The sequence below is a fragment of the Ambystoma mexicanum genome, chromosome 7q, assembly GCF_040938575.1.
Source record: "Ambystoma mexicanum isolate Mex_15411 chromosome 7q, UKY_AmexF1_1, whole genome shotgun sequence".
NCBI classification, from domain to species: Eukaryota; Metazoa; Chordata; class Amphibia; order Caudata; family Ambystomatidae; genus Ambystoma; species Ambystoma mexicanum.
This window is the reverse complement of record NC_090941.1, coordinates 377,994,618-378,020,194: the sequence shown is the minus strand read 5'-3', so window position 1 is coordinate 378,020,194 and position 25,577 is coordinate 377,994,618. Positions and strand designations below refer to the sequence as shown.

Below are 25,577 nucleotides of genomic sequence, written 5' to 3'. Positions count from 1 at the left end.
AACTATTGGATTTCGCAATCTTTTGGAAAAGACACTCAATGAAGGGGGCCCAAATTTGTGGATTTTTTTTTAACCTCACATTGCTAATCATATCTGGACCCGCAGCACGTGAATATTTGAGTGACTTGATGGCATCCACAATGTCAGTGTGCAACATTTGCACATCCCAGGGTACTAATATGGCAACAGAATCGGTTTTGGGCACCTTGGAGTAGCTGTTGAACACTAACCCAAAGTGCTTGCACCAGGTTTCGCCGGAAATAGTGTTCTGTGTCGAGTTTGATCTGCTGTACGGGCCCATATTTAATATTTTCCAAATATCGTGTGTATGAGTTTAGCGCGATCTTGGTCGACAAGGGCTCTGTGGGATTTCGTCCAGTTTCTATAAATCGCACGTCTAGCTTTTACGTCCTCCAGCAGAATCGAAATGGGTACTTTTTTTGATTTTTTATTCTGCGGACATCTTTTCTTAGCTCTTTCTTTTGGTCATCAAGCATTTTGCTAAACAGGTGATTGTGGGTCTTGTGTTGCTGAGAGCTATCTTTGATGGTTATAATATGGTTCATTAGAAGCGGAGTGTAGTATACGCAATTTGGCGAGTCAAGTAGGTTATCCGTTAAAGAGCAGATCTCTTTGATGCTTAATCTTAGTCGGTTACCACTTGAATTTGCCTCTACTGATTCGGAATATAAGGGCAAGGAGTCCGACGCCGCCAGTAGGCAATCGAGTTTTAACAATGAATGATCGCTCTTGGACGTTTTCAAGGAGTGTAGCGTGATGACATTCGCCTCAAAGTTGCTGGACACCCAGAAATAGTCAATAATGATGTGCGTTGCTTGGCGATGCCAGGTGGGCTGGGCCGGAAGGGAGGGGTGTCTTCAAATCCAAAAACATCTGGAGGATAATAACCTACTAGGTCTCCGCCAATCTGGCTTCAGACTGAGACATGGTACAGAAACAGCCCTCTTGGACATAAAAATCCAAACGGACGAAGCCATAACTAAAGGCAATCTGGCCATCCTTTTGCTGTTGGACCTTACTGCAACATTTGATCTGGTCGATCACCATATCCTTACAGAATACCTAACCACAGCCACTGCCTTCTCCACAAACCCTTCAAATTGGATCCAATAATTTCTTTCTAACCAAACTACCAGGGTCTTCGCACCATCAGCTTCAGCTGCCCCAGTCTCGATCTACTGTGGAGTACCACATGGTTCATGCATCTCTCTCACTGTCTACATCTTCACAAAGCTTCTCTTTGATCATCTTGATAATATGGGTGTCACCTACATGAATTACACAGATGACACCCAGATTCTCATTACGCTGACTGGTTGCTATAAAAATGACTCCAAATTGATAAACAAAATCTACCTTGAAATTCAGGCATGGATGGCGGGCCACAGGCTATGTCTCAATGATGAAAAGACAGAGCTCCTGATCACTGGATCCCAAGCTTGTCTAAACAAACTTGACCCTCGGTACACCTCTTTCAACATTGTTGGGAACATCATCAAAGTGGCAAAGGAGGGCAAAACATTAGGAGTATATTTAGACTCGTCTCTCTCACTTAAGAAACAACTGCTTATACCAATAAATTGATTAATGCTTGCAAATCATACCTGTCCCCCAATAGTTGCATCACGTTAGCCAGGGCACTAGTCTTATCGAAGTTGGACTGTTATAATACTCTTTTCTAGGCTCTTCAGAATGGAATCTTAATAGACTAAGGTCCTACAGAATAACACCCTGGAATCAGGGTTAAACATCCCTAGGTCTAACCATATATCAAGCAATAGATGGGATGTGCACTGGCTCCTGGTGCGTGATAGAATCTACCACTGCACGCTAGTTATCACTCATAAATGTTTGTCTAACTCCGCCCCTAAATATCTCTTGGACAAACTCTCTAGAAACCAACCAGTCAGACCTAACCTACAAGATATTTCTACTTGCATTGCCTCACTATCCCGAGGTACAAATGAAAAACAGTGGGAGGAGCCAGCTTCTCAGTCCTGGCCGCCAAATGCTGGAACTCTCTCCCTCTCACGATTACAGATGAACCTTCCTTCTGGTCTTTCGGGCCAAAGTGAAGATCTCTAATTGGAAACTCTAACAGGTCCTAGGCCCATCCATGATCCTCTTCTGCTGAAGCCATGCACACTAAGAAATTTCACACTGTTTTAACATATGTATTGCACTGTAAACCAAACTGTAACCGCCAGTGACAACTCATGCTCTTACATGTATTAATTTGCAAACCGACTAACCTGTAACCTCTGGTCGACAAGCACTGCTGTCCAAAGTACTCAGTATGTATGCTTCTGTAACTATGTCACAAGCTCAAGCACCCAGGGTTCAATGTGTGGTATAAATAATAAAATAAACTAAACAAAATAATCTAAAGTTTTATTGGCATATATAAACATCATTTAAAAATATACATACTCTGATAGGTTCAACATTCAGCAGCATCTGAGGTGCTTGACATCCTATTGGCAGCCACCCACCACAACAACATGTTTAAAGTGTATTAATTTTCAATTGTTTAAACATATTTCAAGAAGATTCAAGCAGGAAGCACTACAACAAGTACACACAAATATAAGTATGTATTCCTCTACAGAACTAAAATAACTATTACTTAATATTCAACAAGTAATACAACAAATGTAAAACGACATTCAAAATTGAAGGCAAATCATGGACAGCAGAAAACCAGATATATAGTAGAAGATGTACCATATGTTCCAACTAAAAGCAAAAGTAAACCCACAACCACATACCCACCAAATAAACGTATTTTCAACACACTGGGTTTGAATATTTCTTTACCCTTGTCAAGTATGTACACTTCTATGCATTAGTAATGAATAAAAAGGAACACTGCACTCAATGGGCCTCATTACGACCCTGCGGAAGACCATGGTGCTATTAGCACCATGGTCAATGCCGGAGTCCGCCATGGCGGAATGGCGAATTACCACCCCATTCCGAGGTTGGTGGGGTGGTAATTCCCCATGCCGCCATGGCCCTTCCGCATTCCCATTTTTGCCCCATAGGGCTCAATGGGAATGGGGAAGGTGCTAACTACGGTGCCGCAAATTGCGGCATCATACCAGCACCAAGGTCCCTTTGCAGGTTGGTATTTAACGCCTGCAAAAAGCAGGCGTTAAAATCGCCAACCCGCAAAGGGACCTCGTAATCAGGCGTTAAGGGGTTAACGGCGCCGCCACCATTTACGGTGCCGTTAACCCCTTAACGCCAGGGTTGTAATGAGGGCCAATACATCTTAACAAGATGTTCCACATTTCATTTTTTTGCCCATACATTATGTATAGCCGTGGTTACCAAGAATCCAATGACAAATCTTTTAACCACGACTATGCTATTGCATGCGTTTCTTTTCATACACTTAATGCAACATATTAATAACAGAAGACACAGTAAAAAAAAAAAAAAAAAAGTACATGAATAATGCACTTTTTACACATTACAGCTATAGCCGTGGCTACAGTAATCGAAACCGCAGCTAGGACCCCTCCGACTCATTTCTGCAGTTAACCGCACCTCCAACAGCCCATTGGATTCAAACGTAGCTCCGGTTATACATCTATGTTTACAAAAGGCATATAATATCCTTCTATCTGAAAAAAAGAAAACAATCAGTTCAATGACACTTTAATAAACACAATGCAATACACAAATTGTTATGACCATCACATTTTTATGCAGTGCATCACATGCACTATATACGATACAACAGTAGTGCATAGTACACAGTTGTTCTCATTGCACACAGTAATCATTGGGTAATTTGGAAACAAATCCAACTTGGATTAAAAAAAACATACAATAATACAATAAACAGACAGGGATATATAGACTGGGTAAAAATTAACAAAGAACATTATACTAATTGCATGCAGGACAAAGAATGGGAAGGTTAAGTAAACTTGTAGACCAAAGATATTTAATCTGGGTGACAACAAACAAATAACATTATACTAGGTTGTTGCAGGACAAAGGAAGGGGGAGGTTAAATAAACTTGGATAACAAGACAGAATAGGGTAGGATAGATACATTTGGAGAAAAAGGGATAGAAAATACACTTTTTGAATAGCAGCAGTGATAATTTCATCATTTGCATTCTGAATCCATTGACATCAGGAATGAAACCCACTGTTCACAGTTCAAGCTGCTTTAAAATAAAAAACAAACACTGTTCCAGAAAAGATGCAGGACACATACTTTGCACATTCATGTTGTGGTCCTTTTGCTGTTCCATCTCAAAGCCTAGGGACATCAATGATAAAACATCCAATGCAAGTGCATTGCAATGAGGTGGATGATAACTATTGAAAAGCACACAAACATAATAGAAAACTGCATGGGGCCCATTCCTTGCATAGACAGATATCAATGCCACCTGCACACCCTCCATCCACCAGTGCAAAAACATCACCAAGTGCAAATGAAGCCTCAACTTCAACAACAATGTCAACTACACACAATCCTCTTTTACCGACGCCCGATCTTTCCATGATGAGTAGCCACATTTCATAAATGTCAAACCTTCTACTACAAATCCGCTAAAAAGATATGCATGATGCCTACCAAAAATCACACAAGCACCACAAAATAAAAATGCATGGGTCTCAAGTATTACATGCAGAAAAATCAGCACATCAGCCACATGCCTGCCATTTCCAGAGTGAGAATTCTTGATTCAAACCAGAGACATAACACCTGCAGCACTGCATTTGAACAATCATCCGAAATGCTAGACAGGTTAAAAAAAAGGCTTTTCAAAAACGGTCTACAAATGTGCTGCTCCTATCTCCAGCAGTACCACTATATTTTGAATATAGGTTGACCTTTCACAGGTCAACCTATATTCAACAAATGGGGATTCGCAGACAGAATGGCGCACAAATCCCCGTTTTTCGGTGCACAAATTCCATGAATCAGCCCCTAAGAGTACTGCATAGCTGAAACTGCATTAAAATTACAACAAATACAATCAACAAAATATTCAACCTCACTAACATGAATACAAAACGAAATGCCTACACATAAATGCCACTGATTGACAAATCTAATTGTGTAGCTCCATGGCAGTGAAAGTTAAGAAATACATTAAAAATACTTTACTTGCCACACAATCAGAGCAGTTGAAACAAATGATAATAAACAACATCTACTATCAGTAACTACTAAGACTAACACACAACACTGCAAATTAACCTTAAAAAATATAAACATTTAATAACACTTAATAATCACCCACACTCCTACTTGTACACAGGCAGAGTTCTATAATCAAAAGGATAAAACTGCAGAAAATTGTAGCGTTTATACTTTCCAAAATGAATACCAAAACAGAGAACTATATACCAATAAAACTACTAAAATGGATAATATATTTCCCCTGCAATCTATCACAGTCAGCTACACAAAAATAAAAGTAACAGTAACAAATAAAAAACAATGAAACTGTCAAAAATCTATTCTTTCCCCACCTGATTAGTGTACGGAAAATGTATATTTATAGATGCAACTTTAAATATACCCATGGTTCCAGCCACAACAAATAAAATGCAGAATAATATTGACGTGCCTACGCACAAGCTTTTCATAGTTGTGGTCATACAAAAGCCCCTCAGACGTTTGCTGATACCCTCAGCAAATCGTAAAAACGAAGGATTCAAAATTGCATTCCCACTCCACCAAACTCCAAAAACTGTCCCCAACATGCCTACGAGCCCCCATCCACTCCCCTAGTCTCTAACAATCTCCCACTCAATTCATTAAGATGCCACCCAAAATTTCAGATAGCCGTAGCTACTACACATCCACAAACACAAGACGTGTTATTTGCAGAATAAAGACACAGCTGCAGAGGGGTCATAGGGGCTGGGTATCTACCTACAAATAACAATGCAGCGCATTGGCTAGCTGCTGTATAGCCACAAATAATATCAACAGCACCATCAACCAATTAGAAACTACACCACACACACAACTCATACATACACTGCTCTTACAAACTACACTGCTCTTACAAACTACTAGAAGTTCAAACTAGGAATCAATTTCCAGGAAACATAGAAATACTACAGATATCATAGCTGGTTTGAAAATTGTGTGGCTGATTGGAGACCGGTGGCTCTTTTGGTTGCTGGATTTTTGTGAGAAACTAAATATTAACATGGACCTAGGTTTGAGAGATTTTACAATTAAATGGTTTGGATTGCAGGGAATGCGTTGGTTCCAAGTTTTAACAAAATTGTTAAGTCTGAGAAGTACAGGGCACCAAGATGTCATGCTACTTAATTGTGGAGGCAATTATTTGGGGAATGTAGGAGGGGTGTCCCTTGCTTTAATGATAAAACAAGACATGGGAAAGCTAATGGAACTATTTCCTCACGCCATCTTTATCTTTTCCAATCTCAATCAGAGGCAAAAATGGAGATGGACCACCAGATTTTATTGTAAAATTGAGAAATCCCGGAAAAATGTAAATAAAGCAGTTTCAGCATTAATTATAGACCACAAGCAATTATGGATTTCGAACAACAACATACAGTTCAAAATGGCCAATTTCTATAGACATGACAGAATACACCTAACCGATGAAGGAAATGCAGTGTTCCTTCATAACATCAAAGCAGTACTCCTCATGTGCTAAACTTCTACACTCAGTGTACCCCAAAACAGTCTTTTTAAGGAATACTCATCATACATAAATATACGAATATAATTATTAATAACAGACTTTTTTTAATTATACCTGCAGCTATTGTTCATTGACTATTACCAAAACTGTGGTTACAAAAAGTCAGTTAAAAGGGGGACTGACTTCAATTTTTATGCTACAAACCAACTTAAATGATCAATACAGTACAACTCTACTCATGTATTTATGTAAGGTAAGTGAAAAATAAGAAAACATAGAAAAATACATAACAATAAACTAAATAGACAAACATTTCACAGCCACACAGTATAATACCATAAGTGCGAATACACAACCTAAAATACATTGGGCCTCATCACGAGTTGGACGGTATCCCGGCGGTATTACCACCGGGATACCACCCGTGCTGTAGTCCTTTGTATCCTCGGATATAGCCGCGAATATTAGCAACACAACCAAAAAAGGAAAATGCTTCATTGCCCCCCACGCCATCACCAAGTGCCCAACTCCCAAAAAGGCCTCCTCATATCCCCTCTACCTTTTATCCTAAAACACATGCTGCTTCTGTGATGCAATTTGCTTTCAGATATCAGCTATTCGCAGCTATAGCTGAGGCTACAGAAAACGTATTTCAAACTCAGTCTCTGAACCCCTTCCAACTCCCAAATTTAACTCAGTGCCCCGTAGTCACCTCCCACCTCTACCCCGATGGCATTTGTATGTTTTTTGACCTTATTATAGATTTTTACCGAGTTTCATCTTCCCATAACCTCGGTTATAGTCACGGATATCTCTTGCATCGACAGAAAAACAAGATGGAGGTCATTTAATTTCTGAAAACCATGATCCTGCAATGCACCATGGGAGATGTCTCTATTTGTTGGGGGGAAGGGGTCACCCACTTCTCTGTCAAATATTTAAATATCTACTGCACAGAATAACCCCACATCATCCATGGTGTGCGTGTCAATGCTTTGTGCCTAAGTTGTTTCAGACCTGGTCCAAATAAGTCCAGCATTTTGGGCTGTGCGCTTTGGCAAAAATTGACCTTTTTTTGCCTATGGGAAAATGAATAAGAATTAGCCCACACTTTTGGAGAAAACATTTTTTTAGATGCTTGATAAACTTTTTTATTTTTAAACAAATCTTTATGAAACGTTGCAATCTGTTCTGTGGTGGTCCGCAGACTTTTAATAACCTCCAAAATTCTGGTCAAAGCCGTTACTCGAATCAAAAGTTATTAACAATAGAATTTTGAGGGATTCATATGTGTCTGCGACTCAACTTAACTATAGGGCGCTGACGGCGGCGGCCCTATAATAGAAAGGTCATTTGCAAAGGCATACTTTTCAGAAGTGGAAAAGAAATGTCATTGGGGGATTGGTGGATATCGTTTAGATGGGAAATAGGAAGGTTTTCAGGAATTTAAAGACACATATGTGATTCCTAACCTCTTCAAGATAGACAGGATGGAATTATATAAAGTAGCTGTCTGGGCAGAGAGAGCATGTGTGCCTCATTTAATAAATCACGGTTTAGGGATCATGAATACTTTGTTGGTTGGGAAACAAATAGCATACGCTATATATCATTGAGAAATGAATAATGCATGTTTTTCTGTAACAAGGATTTGTGTGCACTGCACAGCACAGCATTTACATGTATTACTGTTCTTTAAGTAGCCAGTGGATGTGTAACATATTTACACTTTTCATGCAGTACTTCAGAAAATACAGATCTAATACCCCCTCATAGAACAATCCCACCCCACAATATGTGGCACGGATGTTTTAAATATGATTTTTTATTTTTAAAAAAGGGACTTTGGTAACAAACAAATGGTCTAATAATTCACAGTGTTGAGGACATCGCCTCAAAATACAACACACTATTTCAGACTACAATTATAATGAACACACTGCACCCTGCCTACCATTGCCTCACTAATAGTTATGAATACATTGCAATCTACCTTCTTTTGTCTCAGTAATATTTTAATTTAACATTGACTTCAAATGTACTTTATACATTGCCACAGACATCCATGTATACATACATAACCAAATATCGTTGGCTATTTTAGAAAATGCGCTCAGTGAAGCATTAACAGTCAAGTACAAATCATTTGTAAAGATAATTAACAGTCTGCTCGGTGAGAATGAGAGGCATTTAGAAATTCAAACAATGTAGAATTCAATCAACACAAGAACGTATTATTGAACACAATATGCCATACACCTTTGAGTTAAATATGGCTAGATAGTTCTGGTTTGAAAAGCACACTATATCAAATGCATCTTCAGGTGTTCATTATTTTAAATATATAACTGCTTAAATAATATTTCTAATAGGAAACAAGACATATTTAGATTTCTGAGAATATTCTGAATTCAAGGCAATAAGTTTCTGTTGCTGCTGACACTGTTTTTTTCAATGTGTGTGAATTATACGCCCAGTATACATTTTAATGCTCTCACCCTTCAGTTACTGAGATTCCAATAGACAGTTCCAAAGGATTAATTCACAGCATTCACTCAAAAGTCCATTCTTCTGCAAATACAGAAGGGTGCACAGGCATTATTCTTCAGGCATGCCCCTGAGCATACAAGACTACAAAATGCAGCTTTTCTGACACAACACGTACTGGTCTCTCTTGTACTCTCTCTACATCAAACACAAGTTTCAACTGTGTGAACTATTGCACACTACCATAACAACACACGGGCACAACATAGCACTTAAAGTCCCAACCAAATACTAAGGGCTTAATTTATGTTTTCATTCGAAGGTTCCCATATAAAAATATTTTTATACATCATAACTTATACATAAAGAGGCAGCAGCAGGCTAGTCAAATTGCAACTCGAAGAACTTCATAGGTCAACACCAGACCTCCATACACTGGTACACTAATACCACCCATTCACAGGTTCGCCTCCACCTGCGCAATCAAGGTATTGTGCTTTGTTGCCGTTTCAACAAAGCATCCAAATATGCAGTTAGTGAGATACGTGTCTGTTCAACCAGTAAAGTATATCGTTGTGCACTATGAAACATATAGTCAAAGCTGATATTGTAACATCCTAACAGTCTCACAGTCTATGGTAAACAGCATCTTCTGCATGATTTTCACAATATGTCTGCTCTCATCGCTTCCTTTCATACCTGTTGTTGGGCACCCTCACAGTGTGCTCCTTAAAAAGCTTGATAAATCAGCAACAGCATCTTCTATTAAGAATCTAAATTGTAAATTACAAAAGGTATCAAGGACTTTGAACGAGATCAGCAATATGATGATACAGTGGTCCTCCGGAACAACCACCACACCTACAACAAATGGACTTGTTTCTCATAATCATCACTGAGCAAGTCTGCATGACGACAACATTAGGTGATTAGATGAAGGGAAAAAAGACTGAATAACCAAACCAGCATGTCTACAATACTGCTTGCCTGCCTGTCTAGCCATGCCCCTTGCCTCACATGACATGACTTCACATTTCCTCCTCTGCAATTCACTAATCTCATTCTCCTTTACTGTCCAGTTGTTTCGCATGAAGAGCTACACATACTTTTCAGGATTCACTCTTATTAGTGCAATTCTTTTAAAAGAGCAACTTGGAACACTGCGAACATTGATTTTTGTCAGAGTGGCCGGATTGTATTGAATCCATAAGAACTTCATATTATAGCCTTTTAAGAACTTTGAGTGATGCAAAGCATTAATGTTGAAAAATATTTTGCATTTTGGCTAACAGACCCACCTTTCAGAAAGCTCAATGCCAAAAGCATAGAGTACACTGCTGCATTAGTCTTCTGGACTGCAGCTGCTACTCCTCAGTGGCATAGATCAGAAGGTTGCAGGTGCCCTGTTTGACAGATTAGATGAAGGGAACTTCACATTTCCTCCTCTGCAATTCACTGATCAGGACAGCAAAATGAGGATTGGTGGTATAATCCCCCGATTTAATGGAAATCTGACCAGCGTGGGAGAATGCTGGAGTGGGCAGGTGATCAGGTGCCAGAGTAGCTTGGGGGCTAAATCCCCCAACATTGTCATAATGTTGCAGTTAAAGGCCACCCAAAACATCTTAAAAAATCTGTATTCTTTTGCATGCAGCCTTTAGTATGTAGGATTATCACATTGGATCCAAGGCAACAGATTAGACTTCACATTTCCTCCTCTGCAATTCACTAATCTCATTCTCCTTTACTGTCCAGTTGTTTCGCATGAAGAGCTACACATACTTTTCAGGATTCACTCTTATTAGTGCAATTCTTTTAAAAGAGCAACTTGGAACACTGCGAACATTGACAAAAATCAGAGTGGCCTGATTGTATTGAATCCATAAGAACTTCATATTATAGCCTTTTAAGAACTTTGAGTGATGCAAAGCATTAATGTTGAAAAATATGTTGCATTTTGGCTAACAGACCCACCTTTCAGAAAGCTCAATGCCAAAAGCATAGAGTACACTGCTGCATTAGTCTTCTGGTCTGCAGCTGCTACTCCTCAGTGGCATAGATCAGAAGGTTGCAGGTGCCCTGTTTGACAGCTGATCAGACAGCAACGTCACTGCAGACAGAGCTTGCATTCAAATCTGCACTTCTGGTTCAAATGAACAATACTTATGAAGAACCTATCAGTGTGGCGGCAGGGTCATCTCTAATAATATGTCATACCAAGGGTTTGGTGTGGTGACCGATAGTTTGTAAGAGGATTCAATTCAGCACTACAGCCAAGTTAACGCCTAGTCTAGAATACTGAATGAAAACCCTTATTGATATATCTTTAGGTCCAGTTCATGCGTTCTGGATGACTACCCTTGTATAACACCCCTCTTTTGGAATCCCCCTGACCCCACTGAGCCAAGAAGTAATTCTGTTTTGCAAGTTTAAAAGGTTTATTTGATAAATTAAAATATATATCACACTTTTTAATAAATTAATAATTGAATATCACACTTAATCTGATATGGTAAATATTAACAACGGAGAATCTGCCACTAGCACACTTCTTTAATCACTAATGAGTTGACATGAAATGGATAAGGTAGCACACTGGTAAATAGGAACAAAAGTATAATGTGGTAGAGGATGCTTTATGTAGGCTCAGGTGGATGCAATATTCAATGAATGCAGTACAGAAAATACGCAATATGATTTCAACCAAACAATGTAATCACTTTTCTCTGGCTACTCCCCTCCCCCCCTTGATGCAAGGCAAGGAAATGGAAGGAAAACACACAGTTCTCAGAAATGCAATCAACTGTAATTCAGTTCAATCCAGCAAGCTTAAACAGAAGTTTGAAAACACAGGCAAATGCTTTGATAGGTGCTAGCAATGAATGAGAAATATGCTGGAAACGCTCTTAATTCCCTTTTAGAGGTTCAGGATGAGTGGTATCTAGTTAATATTAGTCCAGGCTCACACTAGCAATGATGCAGGGATAGTTAGCAGGTTAAACGAATTTCTGGCAAATGGAAGGCAAGCAGCAGCAGTTTTTACATGTGGAGAAATTTTCAAATCGCGGCAAAATTCGCGGATGCGCCGAGCGCTATTACAGAGGAACCGCAAGGACTATCTCTACCGTTTTGGGGTCCTAGGAAAGCCTAGGATCTCAGGTTCCAAATGAAAGTTATTGCAAGTCTCTAGCCCAAACGGTTGCGGAGATATGAGCAATTTAGCAAAGGTCGTTTTTGGTTTTGTAAATTTTAAACGCACACTTTTTCAAAATGACAAATTTTACTAGAAATGACAGGAGACAGATAGGAGGCAGTTCTACTTAGTTTAAATTCATCTAATTCAATCTATTTAACCTAAGAGATGTGTTCTGAGTTTTGCTAAGTACTCACAAGAGATTTTGAACAGGAAAGCGACTTGGTCACGATCTTCAGTCTGGTCAGGTCTTTCCGGATTCTGCTCACAGCGCCTGGTCTGGTCTCGGCTAGGCACAGCACTGCTTTCTCTCTGGTCTGGTCTCTGCTAGGCACAGCACTGCTTTCTCTCTGGTCTGGTCTCTGCTCTGGATAGATTGAATTCTCTAGTTTGGCTTTCTGGAGTTTGATGGAGGTAAGTATGGATTTTTCCGGCAGGGCTTCCAGCGGCAGATGAAATTGAATGTCTCTTTGTGTCCTGACTCTCTGCTTTTATCTGTTTCTTGAGAATGGGTGTGTGTGTTGCATCACTAGACTTGCCCCTCTCATTCGTCATTGGTCAGGCTTCCATTCCTCCGCTTGATTGGCAAACTGAACTGTGAGTCAGATTGATGTCATTTTATGATCTCTTGAAGCAACCTCCCTTATCATCTGTGCACCCAAATATATATATGATCAAAATCCATACTTCAGAGTTACACAGTTGTTTGAAATTACATATACATGGTGTGGCTGAATTTAGCCATGTCTATGTCCAAATCTGCTCATTCTCGGAGCTTGCATTCAAAGAGTGTACATAATTGACTTTTTAACTGCCTTTTCAATTTCCGACATGGACCCAACTTTACATACATGTGTGCAGGGGGTAGGGACATTAACTGATGAAGTTTCAGATTTTTAACATGCACACATTTAGAGTAATATCCACTTTTCCGCTAAAACCCCCCTGAACATACCACCGGTTCCTACCACGTCTTAAACTGTGGGCAGAAAAATCACAAGAATTATGGTATCATTTATAAAATTTTCACATGTCCGCTCTATGAGTTATTCATCTTTTTAAAGTTATGTTCTGGCTCCAAAGGGGTGTGGTTTACCCTCAGCACAAGGTTGAATTTCTGGTTCTTTCCAGTTCTGCCAAGCCAGCTTGCTCTCACAGGCAGTGCTCCTCCCAGCTCCTGCCAAGAGGAAGCTACAATTTACGACTGCGGTAATAAAAACCTTTGCCTGAGTGAAGAGGGCTTTGTTCACTCTCTTGCAGAGCACAGATAATTCAATTATCAGATGGATGGCATATCCTTAGCTTGGGCAGCAAAAGGAAGGTTGGCCTGGGAACACAGTGGTGACTCAAGTTTCACTCCTGATGGGTAGTTGCTAGGCAAAATCAAGTTCCTTAAGCCAGACCTTCAGCTAACTGGCAGGTTTTTTTGTTGCTTTTTAACTTAACTTGCAATTTTACACATGCAACTAGAATGCTGATTCTAAGTGCAAAACTATGACATTTCAACAGTTACAAAGGCATGTGACGCCAAACATAGGTCACTCATTTAATCTAAACATTTTCGATTTTAGTGTCTTTAAATCGAGTGCAACTTAAACTGCTGCAATCCACAGCTCAGCCAGTCTTGTTATAAACCTTGTCTTATGATCTTCATTTCCCAGATTCTGTAGGCACACAAAACTCCATTCTGCCAATGTCTGCTGGTGTTCAGTAAATATTTTGCACATGTTGCACTGTTAGAAATAGGCATTTTGACTTGCCTTCAGAAACACACAGAGTGGTTTTAAAACGCCGGCTTTTGGATAGTGGTGAGTACTGGTACTGCACTCATTTTTGGGATTTAAGAAATGAATTCCCCACACTTCTAGGTTGCATTTGGCAATCAGCATTGCCATTCCCAATGGTTTCAGACTACTGTGCGGGTAGTCCAATGGTGGTTTTAAAGCGCTTTGAAGCTAACCGGCGCTACTGTTTTTCCTTTGGCAACCCATTTCCCTCATGGCAACCCGGCCTTTCATTCTCGCACTGGTGGGTGGCAAGTGAGGCAACCATTTTGGTGGGCGCACAAACTGCGCAGCTTTCCTGGATTTCGGCGCACATGTGGGTTTTCCGCCATCTTGAATTTCCTAAGCCCACAGCACCAAATGTTGTAGCAGGATAGCTTAAACGTGGGTCAGGACACCCAACAAGTTCTTATAAATATTAAATGTACATCAGATTTGTATCAAACACATGCCAACACTGGATAGGCATTTTGGATTCTAGTCAGACTGTCTATGCTCAGCCAGAAGGGCAATAGGAAGAAATGTGGTGTCTCCTTTAATCCCTTGTGAGGAGGAGTAAAACCTTTCCAGCCCAGGGGAATCCCAGCAGGTGACTCCTGGGAGCCAGTGTTCAAAGAAGCGCACACCTACAAACAAAATGGCTACCCTTACACCGGGGTGTTGCACAGCAAATGACCATTAAAGCTGCAGACTCAGCAAGGGGGCTAAGTTAGGACAGTCATATAGGATAGCAGGACGTCCTTTCTACAACACTTCATGCAGACCAAAGCACTTTGGGTATGATGCAAGAAGGCAAAATCACTTGAAGCGTTAAAAGGAATTGGAACTCCTTAAAGCAGGCTTGCTTTCATTCAAGCCAGTGACTTTAACTTTATAAAGAAAACGTGCCCCACTTCTGTTTAGATTGATTCTAACAAAAGTAAAACAGAAGAATCCCTTTGGACCCTTTTGAGGGATCAGTCCTTTCCAAAGTCTTCCAGTTGTGAGGTGAGGGCAGGTTTTCAGAGGCTAATCAATGTTTGTCCCCCAACCATCCCCAGAGATCATAGAGTGGTAACCTGCTGCTGGAACAAGAACTAACCTCTCTATCAGTTACACTGGAACCCAGGCTCCTCACTGGAATGGAGGATGCCTGCATGAGCCTGCTAACCTCGCCCGGGTGGGAGTGAAGATGAAAAGGACCAAATGTGTCCATCAGTCCCCTGGATTGGGACACACAGCACCAAAAGCAGCTAATATATGCATTCCTGTATGTTGCAGCTTCAAACCATCCTCATGAACACACTGACCATGTTCAAATGCCTTCAAACCACCATGAGTCGTTCTACTATAGGTTAGCCCCTATCTAGTCAGATACTGAGGACAAAGCTAATCCTATATTTTACAATGTTCCTACCAATAATCTAAAATTCTCATTCTGATTGTCTTCTTCGGGACCTAATCTCATTATTTACAGAGCAGTTTATCTAATTTTTTTAAACATTTATTTGAAAATATTTTAGTGCTTTCTAAGATCACCTTCTTCAGGACTATTTCCCATTAGTTAAACAGAGTTTATCTTGTTTTTCATCTGCATCAAATCCCCACCAGTTAGTCACTTAAATCTATTGTGCTAATCTACATGGAGGAAAACAAGGTAATTATTTTTGTTAATTGGTCATTTAATTACCAACTCCAAATTTGTATCGTCTTGCTCCCGGATACTTAAGACCAACTCACCCTGAGCATGTTGATATGGGTAAGGCCCATGCAAGTGGAGACATTGTCCATACTTACATTCAGACATGTCTTGTAGCCCTGAGAAAAAAAAAACAATTGAAGTCAGTACTCATTTTTTTTAATATCTTATATGAATTGTAAGCTTATTAGTTGGAATAATTACCTTCCTCATTATTTATCCATGTTTTTAAATGTTTTTAATGATAGACGCATCCATTTTTCAAGAAATAAGATCATTGTGCCCAACATTGCTACATTTGAATTCTAAAAAGGAACACTCAATGCTCGAATTTTATACTGTCCTTATATATTACAGGACAATTTTAAAAGACTAGAAACCACCCATGTTTTAAAAAACAAAATCAAAATCATTTTTCATTACTCACCAGTGTTCGCCTTTTGATTCACTTTGGGTTTTACCGCACGCTGATCATGTGAGCTACCACCTTGGATTTCTCTGTATTTATGTGCAACAGTATATTGACATCATAACATTGTGCATGAAGCCATTTTGAGATGGGTAAGTCTCCACACATTCTAGCGTTGTTAGTTTACACCTAACATAAGTCCAGCTTGATGAACATTTGAAATTGTCATGATAGGTTCTGACATATACATTGGTTATATTAATGGCTTTGTGTGGTTACTTCAACATGTACTCTATACAGTGCTGTCACACTCCAAAACTATATTATCACAAAGTGTTTTAATTACATTGCAATATGTCCAATATTCTTTGATACTTGTATATCAGTTCGATTAATTATCCTGTTGATAGTTAATAATGATTAACTGTAGGTACATGGAGGTCTCCTGAGTCAATCATCTCTTTTGGGGCCCTGAAAACAAAAGCAAACTGCCCATAAACCAAGGTATTTATAGTATTAATTGCAGATGACAGGGAGTGATCATGAACATTATTAAATTAGGGGAAATACACTGATTGTTATGTCCCTTAGTCTGCGTGCCCAGTCTATGAATCCATTATACTTATTTAAATAACAATGTACTGTCCACATTGTTGCTGCTCTTGACTGTATCTATGACTCACCAATCAATATCATCTTCTGTGTGGTTGTGTTCTATGAAATGCTGGCAATAGGAGAAGTATTGTTGTGGCCTCTAATTCTTGATCTATGTTTTGTTGTTCTAGATCGGGCTGCTCTTATAGTTTGCCCTACATACAGGAGGCTGCAGGGGCAATTAATACAGTAGATGACTTTTGTAGTTTTAGAGGTGGTAATAGTCCTACTATTCCAATCCTTATTTCGTACTTTGAAAATGGTAACTACACCTTTGAATCTATGGCCTGTAAATGCACCACTTGGGAAATGGCCAACCAATGGGGCGTTTGTTCTTGATTGTAATTATATGTTGGGAATGAAGTAGTTAGTCTTTTATACTTTTTGCTCTTTTCAGTGCAAATAGTGGAGGATCCACTTTAGAAAGTTTTAGTTGAATGAGTGATCAATACTTCTTCACGATATGTGTTATATTTTGAGTGTTGGGACAGCGTGTTGCCACGCATATTTTTCTTTCTTTTTTGGGTGATGTTTCTTCTCTGTGTAACAACACTTCTCTATGGGTATACCAAGCTCTTTTTGTGAATGCCTTATTAGATTTGTAGGATAACATTGCTTGAATAATCGCTTGTCATTCACATCTGCTTGGGCATGAGAGTCTTCTATTGAAGTACAGTTATGGAGTAATTTTAGCTATTAGCTTTGTGGTAGATTATTCCTTAAATTACATGGATGGTAATTTGATAATGAAGCATGTGTTACAATCAGTTGGGTTTCTAAAATAATGAATAAGCTAAGACACCATCAACAACCTTTATCTCTCGGTCTAGAAAAGTATATTTTCACAAAAGTATATATTCATTGGTGAATTACATGTTTCAATCTTGAAGTTTAACCCAATCATAAAATAATATTAACTCACTTTCTTCTCCATGCCAGATGAAAATTACATCATCAAAGTATCTTTTCCATATTCTGATCTTGTCTGTATAGGGTTTGTCTGGTGAGAACATATATTGTTCTTCAAAGTCTGCAATAAATATCTATGTGCGACTCGGACCAAAACCTGCTCCCATGGTGGTCTCACTGACTTGAACATAATATTGGTCCTTAAATTTAAAAAAGTGATCTTGTAGTGAACTCATTGGCTATACTTACTGGTTGATGCAATTGAGACAGAGTGTCTCTAACTACTGTTATTGCCTCTCTTTGGGGAATATATAGATTAACAAAAAAGTCCTGGTGTTCATCAAATGGGCATGTTTTCAAAGATGTTAATGACTTATGTATTAACCAATAAGTAGGCTCTCGTTTTCTGAGTAATTGGCTTAAGGAAATTATATTCAAACTTCCAAATAGACTCCAGCACTGAATCAAAACCCACTACAATTGGTCTTCCAGGGGGATTTGTATAATCTTTGTGGATTTTTGTCAATGCCTGGAAATTGGGTGTCATAGGATTACACACATTAAGAAACTCATATTTATTTGTACTGATCCAATGTCTACGCAAAGCAAAAGACGTGATGGCATCTATAAGTCTTTGATTTTCTTGTACAGGACCAGAGGAGAGCTTCTTATAGTTCTTTTTAACTTTAAGAAAATCTTGCAGCATTTTCTCATGATCCAAGGTGTCCATTACTACATTCACTTTGCCCTTATTTCTTTTCAAACATAATGATTTCATTTGGCACCTGAAAAACAAAATCTATAGAAAAATATTTTGGACAAAATCTGATATATATAGTATCAGTATTTTAACTATCCTTTAAAAAGGCTTTTAATCTTATTTTACAAAAACGGGTGGAGTTCTTTATCAACTGAAAACCAATCTGTGGGATGGGATGGGACAAAGGATAGCCCTCTACTCATAAATTGATAATTAATGATATCTAGCTACATTAATTACTGGTTGATTATCCACATCTTCTAACATGGATATACTTGTCTCCAGGTTTAAAACATTCCTGGGGTTCCTTAATTAGGACGTTCTTGGATAGTTGTCTCTCTGTATCAGGCTCTTTGTTCTCTTTGGCCTCCCTTGCCTAAAAATGGCAGAGCATTTAGTTGCAGATCTACTCCATCATATTTGGAAGGGCCTCACCTGTTCACTGTGTGTCTCATAGTCTATTACTAAGTATGGATATATTATTTCATCCTTAAATTCCCAGATCTCTTAACAATTTATTTGTTTTTTATGTTTATTGTAAATTACCTGCAGTCATCTATTTATTTATTAATTGCTTAAGGTTTATCTTTTGCATTAATTTGAGCTGTATTCTCTAGGAGTTCTCTGTCTGCTTCTTCTAGTCCTTTTTGTAAATATCTACTGATACTTTGTGCTGTAGTTTGTGTAAGCACCATTAGTTCTCTGCTACAATTGGTAATGATATAGCTGAAAACCAATCTTGATGGGATAATATTCACATTCAGGTATCCTCTAAGAAAATGTCTGTGATTTTGCCCTAATTTAAGTAATCCATCACCAGGTAGCTGTGTAGTTATATTTTGCCTATTCCCTGTGGGATTGAAGAGTGAAGGGCCACTAATGATTGTCAGTATTAATTCAACATTATAATTCAGAGTGGCGTTTTCTGCCATTTGTATATTGTACATTAAGGTATTACCAACATCTGTGATATCAAAAGGGGCAGGGACTCACATAATGATTTGGTTCTAGATACTTACAACAAAGGGTTTTCTTATGATTTTGTAGACAATACCCTTAGGGCCCAATTTACAAATAGTTTTGTATGGTGCACATGGACTTTACACTTAAAAAGTGCATTCTGTGCTCTATAAAAATAATTTCACCGATTAGGGAGATAAGACTTTGCACTGGTCCTTGAGGGATAACATGGGTGGGGAGAGGGAGGCACTGCTGCAAACACACTCCATAAAGTGCAAACATATGCGTATTCATGGATTTAGGGCCCGATTTATAGAAAAAGTGCAAAGACCCCGCAAAGTACATTGCACGTAAAATAACTTTGTGCACAAATGGGCATAAAAGTCATATAAAGGTCTCTTTATGTAATTCAAAGCGCAAAGTAACCCGAAGAGCAAAGAAAAGTGAGCTGTGTCAGGAATGCCCACAACGCGCTCCAACGCAAACAAAAACCATTGCCAAAGACCAACCTTTGCGCCCACCTTTAACCCACCATCTAACACGCCGGAAAAACTGCACGCGGTCCCCAATAAGTCAATCTGTACCCCTGCAAAATTACATGTGGCACCCCATAAGTAACGGCTGCACCCCAGCAAAACAGCACATGCCCCCATAAGTAATGGCTGTACCCCTGCGGAACTGCATGCTGTCTTCCATAAGAGACAGCTGCATCCCAGAGAAACTTAGCGCAATACCCCATAAGTAAAGGATGCACCCTGGCAAAACTGCACACGGTCCTGCGTAAGTCAAGGCTGCAACCCTACACAACTGTGAATGTTCCCCCGTGAGTCATGGCTGAACCCTTGTGAAACTGTGCACAGCAGCCTGTAAGTCATGGCTGCCTCCCAGCAGAAATGTGGATTGCCCCCTCTACCCTCAAAGCACCCAAACTGTTAGCATGTCACTAAGATATAGCAGCCCCCTCAAGTGCTGACACCACCCAACAACCCTCCCTCACCTCCGCCACTACAGGCAGCACCCTGACAGTACACCCCCTCCCAAAACACCGCTGACCTCTGCCACTACCCCCAGGGAGCCCCCTCGAGTCCTGACAGCACCCACCAGCCCCCCTCACCTCTGCTATTACCCCAGGCAGCCCCCTCAAGTCATGACACCACCCCAGCCCACCTCACCTCTCACACTATCCCAGGCAGCACATCCCCCTCCCCACACACCCTGACCCCTGCCACTACCCCAGGAATCCTCCTAGAATCCTGACACCATCCTCCAGCCCCCCTCACCTACTTCACTGCCCCAGGCAGCACCCTCAAGTCCTGAAACAACCCACCAGCCCCCCTCACCTCTGCCACTACCCATGGCAGCACCCTGACAGTACACTGCCCTCCCACACATCCCTGGCCTCCACCACTAGCCACAGGCAGCCCCCTCAATTCATGACCCCACCCACCAGTCCCCCTCATATGTACCACTACCCCAGGCAGCCCCCCTCAAATCCTGACACCACTCCCTAGCCACCATCACCTCTGCCACTACCCAAGGATGTCCCCTCAAGTCCTGACACCATCCACCAGACCCCTCGCCTATGCTGCTAGCCCAGGCAGCCCCCTCAAGTCCTGACACTACCCACTAGCCCCCCACTACCCCAGGCAGCATCCTCAAGTCCTGACACCACCCAACAGCCCCTTCACCTCTGCCGATACCCCAAATAGCACCCTGACATTCTGCCACCATACCTTTCCAATGTGGAGCCACAACTTACCTCAACCTCTCTGGTCTGATTCAACCATGAAGCAGATTTGTCCACATGTCCACCACCAACATGATCAACTGGTAGCACTGTTGTTGAATCCAGGAATGGAATCTTCGGTGACTCCCTCGTAGACATGAATCTGAAGCACCTCAACTCGACAGCACAATGTTGCACCAACTACACTGTAGCCACCCCATGTACATGTGACAAGTGAATCCAATGCAAATTAGAGTGTGCACATTGCCCATGTTTCATTGCAATGGCCTCAAGCAACAGCAAGTCAATGCCTGTGGAGCACAAAAGTACACATTATCATAGATTGGGCATATCCATGAAAAATGACTGGGTACATTACAGCCTGTGCAAAGGTAGTCCAGGTGGTAGGGGTGGCAAAATCCATGTCAGGGACAAAAACATAACAGCCAGTCAGAGAATGTGTGACTCGGTGATACCGGAAATGTGTTCCCAAACAGCATGAGACTCATCTGCATTCCTTTGACACTAGACCAGGCAGTGCGTGACTGCAGATATGGGTGGGTGGGTGACAATGACATGAGAGTTACACAGCAATGAAATGTCAAATGCACAAGTGATGTGTCCAGGCCCTTCATCCGCAGTGAGACAGTGAGCCCACTTGCCACCATAGCACTCCTAATGCCAAATACACACTACAGTGAATAGAATGTGCGCACATACACGATCCCAAACATGCACACCATGGGAACACCTGAACAACAATGGACCTGAAATGAAAACAATGCAAAGGAAGCACCACCTCCAGTGCAAATGTGCAGAGGCAATGGATCAGATCACACAATGAAAACATGTGGAACACGAGGACGTACCAATCGAATTTAGACACCATGCACTCCAAAATTGTGGAACTATTCCATTTTGATAATAGATAAAGTTAGTTATCCATTAGATTAGGATGTGTAGGAAGATGATTTAAGGTGCAGAGGAGAAAAGAAACAACCATGGCATATGGGTTGTCAGTGCAATCGAACAAAGTAAGCTCCCTATTGGGGAACTCCCGTCCCCTGCACTCTATCTATGGCTCAAGAAAGCCCAATAGTTTTAGAGTAGTAGAAGTAAGTATTTCAGTTTGATTCACTGTTTTCTCTGAGTCGTATGTTACAAATCAGATCATAGGTACATAATATACAAGGATTTTTTCAATTTATCTCAAAAGATGATTTATTACAAACATATGTGCCCAACGCATTTTGAGACAATGGGGGTCATTACGACCCAGGCGCTAATTGCGCCAACTTTACCACCACGGTGTAAACTATGTTTACACCATGGTGGATGGCGGATTTACCGCCCCATTCCAAGGTGAGTGGGGCGGTAAATCCCCATTTCCCATTTTCCCTTCCCCATTCCCATTTTTGCCCCATAGGGCATAATGGGAGTGGGGAAGGCGCTAATTACGCCACCGTAAATTACGGTGGCGTAATTAGCATCATGGCAGGTTAGCGCCATGGATTTTAACGGCTGCTAAGAGCAGCCGTTAAAATCAGAATAGGCGTTAATGGTTAACGACGGCGTTAACCCTTAACGCCTGGGTCGTAATGAGGCCCAATTTCTCTTCATCAGGGGCTGAAAGATTTTCATAAATCTACAAATTCAAAAACAACATATATGCAAATCAGTGGGTGAAAGTAATCTAAAGCCAAACAAGGCTTTTTTTATGCAAATGTCAAACTCAATCATAATCTAACCAAAATGATAGTTTATAGTAATACACTCTGATAGACCTGGTTAATTTCTCCATAATTTCACTTGTGAAGCTTCAGATTGAATTAGTTGGTCTAATCCTAGCTGATAACATTTTATATACCTGCAATCATTTATATGCTGTAGGTCTGTCTTAGTAGTATCGAAAAAATGACAACAAACCTAAGACTAATGTTAAATGAGTATAACAACTTATTGAAGATAGAAGCATACCGTATGCTAACAATGTGACTTCCAAAGATTTTAATGAGAAGTGGACCGTGTGTTCACAGTGTGGCTTTCAAGGTGTGGATGGGAATCCCCCATATCTAGAAGTAATACAAATGTTGTTTATGTGAAAGGAAGTCCATCAGATTGGATACTGGAAATAAAGAGGGAGAGAAGGCACTTACTATAGTGTGATACTACGGTGTGAACGTAGGTAGCAGCTGGTAAAGTAAGGCAAAATCGAATGGGACGCAATCAAAGAGTTGCACAATGGAAAGTCTGTGTGCCTATGATAAACAAACGAGAGATAAAAAGAAAGAAAGTAAGTGTGCAGGCTTAAAATGATGTCCTACTCAAGAAAAATAGGAACTGGTCATGGGGGTACTTACAGAAAGGGAAGCGATCCCGTGAAAAGCCGTTTAAGTCTCGCCGTGTTTAGAACAAGAAAACATGGCGGTTTAAATATACGTCATTCATATGATGTCATCACGTTACTGACGTGTGTGATGTTACGAAGGTAAACAAGCTGACGTTGCCTGTGGCGTTTGTTGCGTAATCACGTATTGTACGTGTCTACAGTTAATGTTAAGTCAACCAGTATCCAGAGAATGCTAACGGGTAGTAAATATAGCCTTAATGTGTAAACAGATAAAGTAGACACGTGGTGCCTCAAGCTGCAGATGTTGTGAAATGCGAAGTATGAAAGTACGTATTATACATGCGTCTAGATGTTATGAGAGATCCCGGTAGCGAAGGTAGAGCAAATTAAAATATCTGAAGATTGTGATGTTAATGGTAAAGAAAGATTGCCATATACAGGCAGTGGAATGTAAATAAAGTATAACGTTCAAAGCAAGCTGAGATGCGTCTGTAATGGGACTATGTGTAAGGATGAGTGTGATTGCTCACTAAGGATATTGAACAAGGGATGTATCATTTTAGAGGTACAGTGGAAAAAGATAATCACACAAGTGGGGATTATTTACTTGAAATTATGACACAAAAAAGTTCTGTCTCGTCTATATGGAGTGCACAATCTAGTTAGGGCTGTACATGTCCGATATTAAACAACCAAGTGAGATATAAATGCTGTCCTTATATCGTTAGTAGTGTCATGATCTCTGCTTCCAAAAGATCAGGACTTGCCCGACTCCCTTGGAAGCAGACCCATAACCCCGGTACCGAGTGCCAGCCAGTCCCAATTGGGACCTTTTGGACCCTGTCCTGGCGCCAGTGGCACCAGGCTCATAAAGATGCCCAGTCCCAGCGCTGGAAGCGCCGGGCTCATAATGCTTGGGTGGACTTACCTGCAGCAGACCATGCTGCTTACTTACCTGCCAGTTGAACCCCTGATCCTCTTCTGTTTGGGACTACTTTTCCTGTTGGGTGGGGCAGGAGCCACTCCCTAGGTTCAGAACACTGGAACTCTTCTGGAAAGCAGGAACTCTTTTCTTACCTAGGCGTGGCTGTGGAAGGAGACATCTAAGCACTACAGGAGGCTATTTAAACCACACCCGATGGATGAATCTTGCTTTGCGTTATTCTGCATTCTCTGCAGCAGAACGCTCATCGTGTCTTCTGCTTCTGATCCTGGGCCTAAGGGAACAAAGGCTTACCATCCTGGAATCCAGTCTTCAGCAGCACCTGTAAAGACAAAGAAAGAACAGGTTAGCACTACGGTCTTCAGTGGTAGCGCATCTCTTACCTGGTCCATCGGCTGTCACCAACGCCTCGCGCTGCATTCCGGCATCTGAAAGACAAAGGCTTACCTACTCTTCGCATGCTCCGGAGGTCTTCGCACTGCATTCCGGCATCTGAAAGACAAAAGCTTACTAGCTCTTCGCACGCTCCGGAGGCCTTCGGCGCTGCATCCCGCATCTAAAAGACAAAAGAAGGTGCGTTTAAAGACATTGGGCAACTTTATTACTCACGTGCCATTACTCCTTCCCACGCCAAATCCAGTGGGTATTCCAGCACCCTTCAGCTTCTCTAAAGCTCCGAACTTGTACCTGCAAGATAAAAGTGACAGTTAGTGCGCATCGTGAAGCGGGCTACAAGCGCTTACTTACGTGCTTCCAGGCGCTTCTATTCCTCACGCGGGTTCGATCCTCAACTCTCATCAGCCCGCCATCCGCCTTCGCCGGAACCCTGCAAAACTAGAGATATCATTACAAAAGACTTTTAAGACATTTGAAGTGCCCAGAACTTACCGTTTGTGCAGTTAACGACGGACAGCAGTCCTCTGAGGTCAAGAGGCCTGCACCCTTATCCAGTGAAGAAACTGGTTACGGCACCCTGCCCCGAGGCAGATGGAGAGCTCGGCGTTCACTTACCTAAGGTGAGGGTGTTAACCTTTGGGGTTC

The 25,577-nt window shown here is 40.8% G+C and overlaps 1 long non-coding RNA gene across 1 annotated transcript; it reads right to left on the bottom strand.

The window, feature by feature from the left end:
- Window positions 1-2,391: 2,391 nt before the first annotated feature.
- LOC138528863 (uncharacterized) lies at window positions 2,392-23,682 on the bottom strand. The gene is made up of 3 exons (XR_011284270.1): window positions 23,604-23,682; window positions 23,400-23,501; window positions 2,392-3,650 (listed from the first exon to the last, which is right to left on the bottom strand). It is a non-coding gene; the product is annotated as an uncharacterized lncRNA (long non-coding RNA).
- Window positions 23,683-25,577: the final 1,895 nt, after the last annotated feature.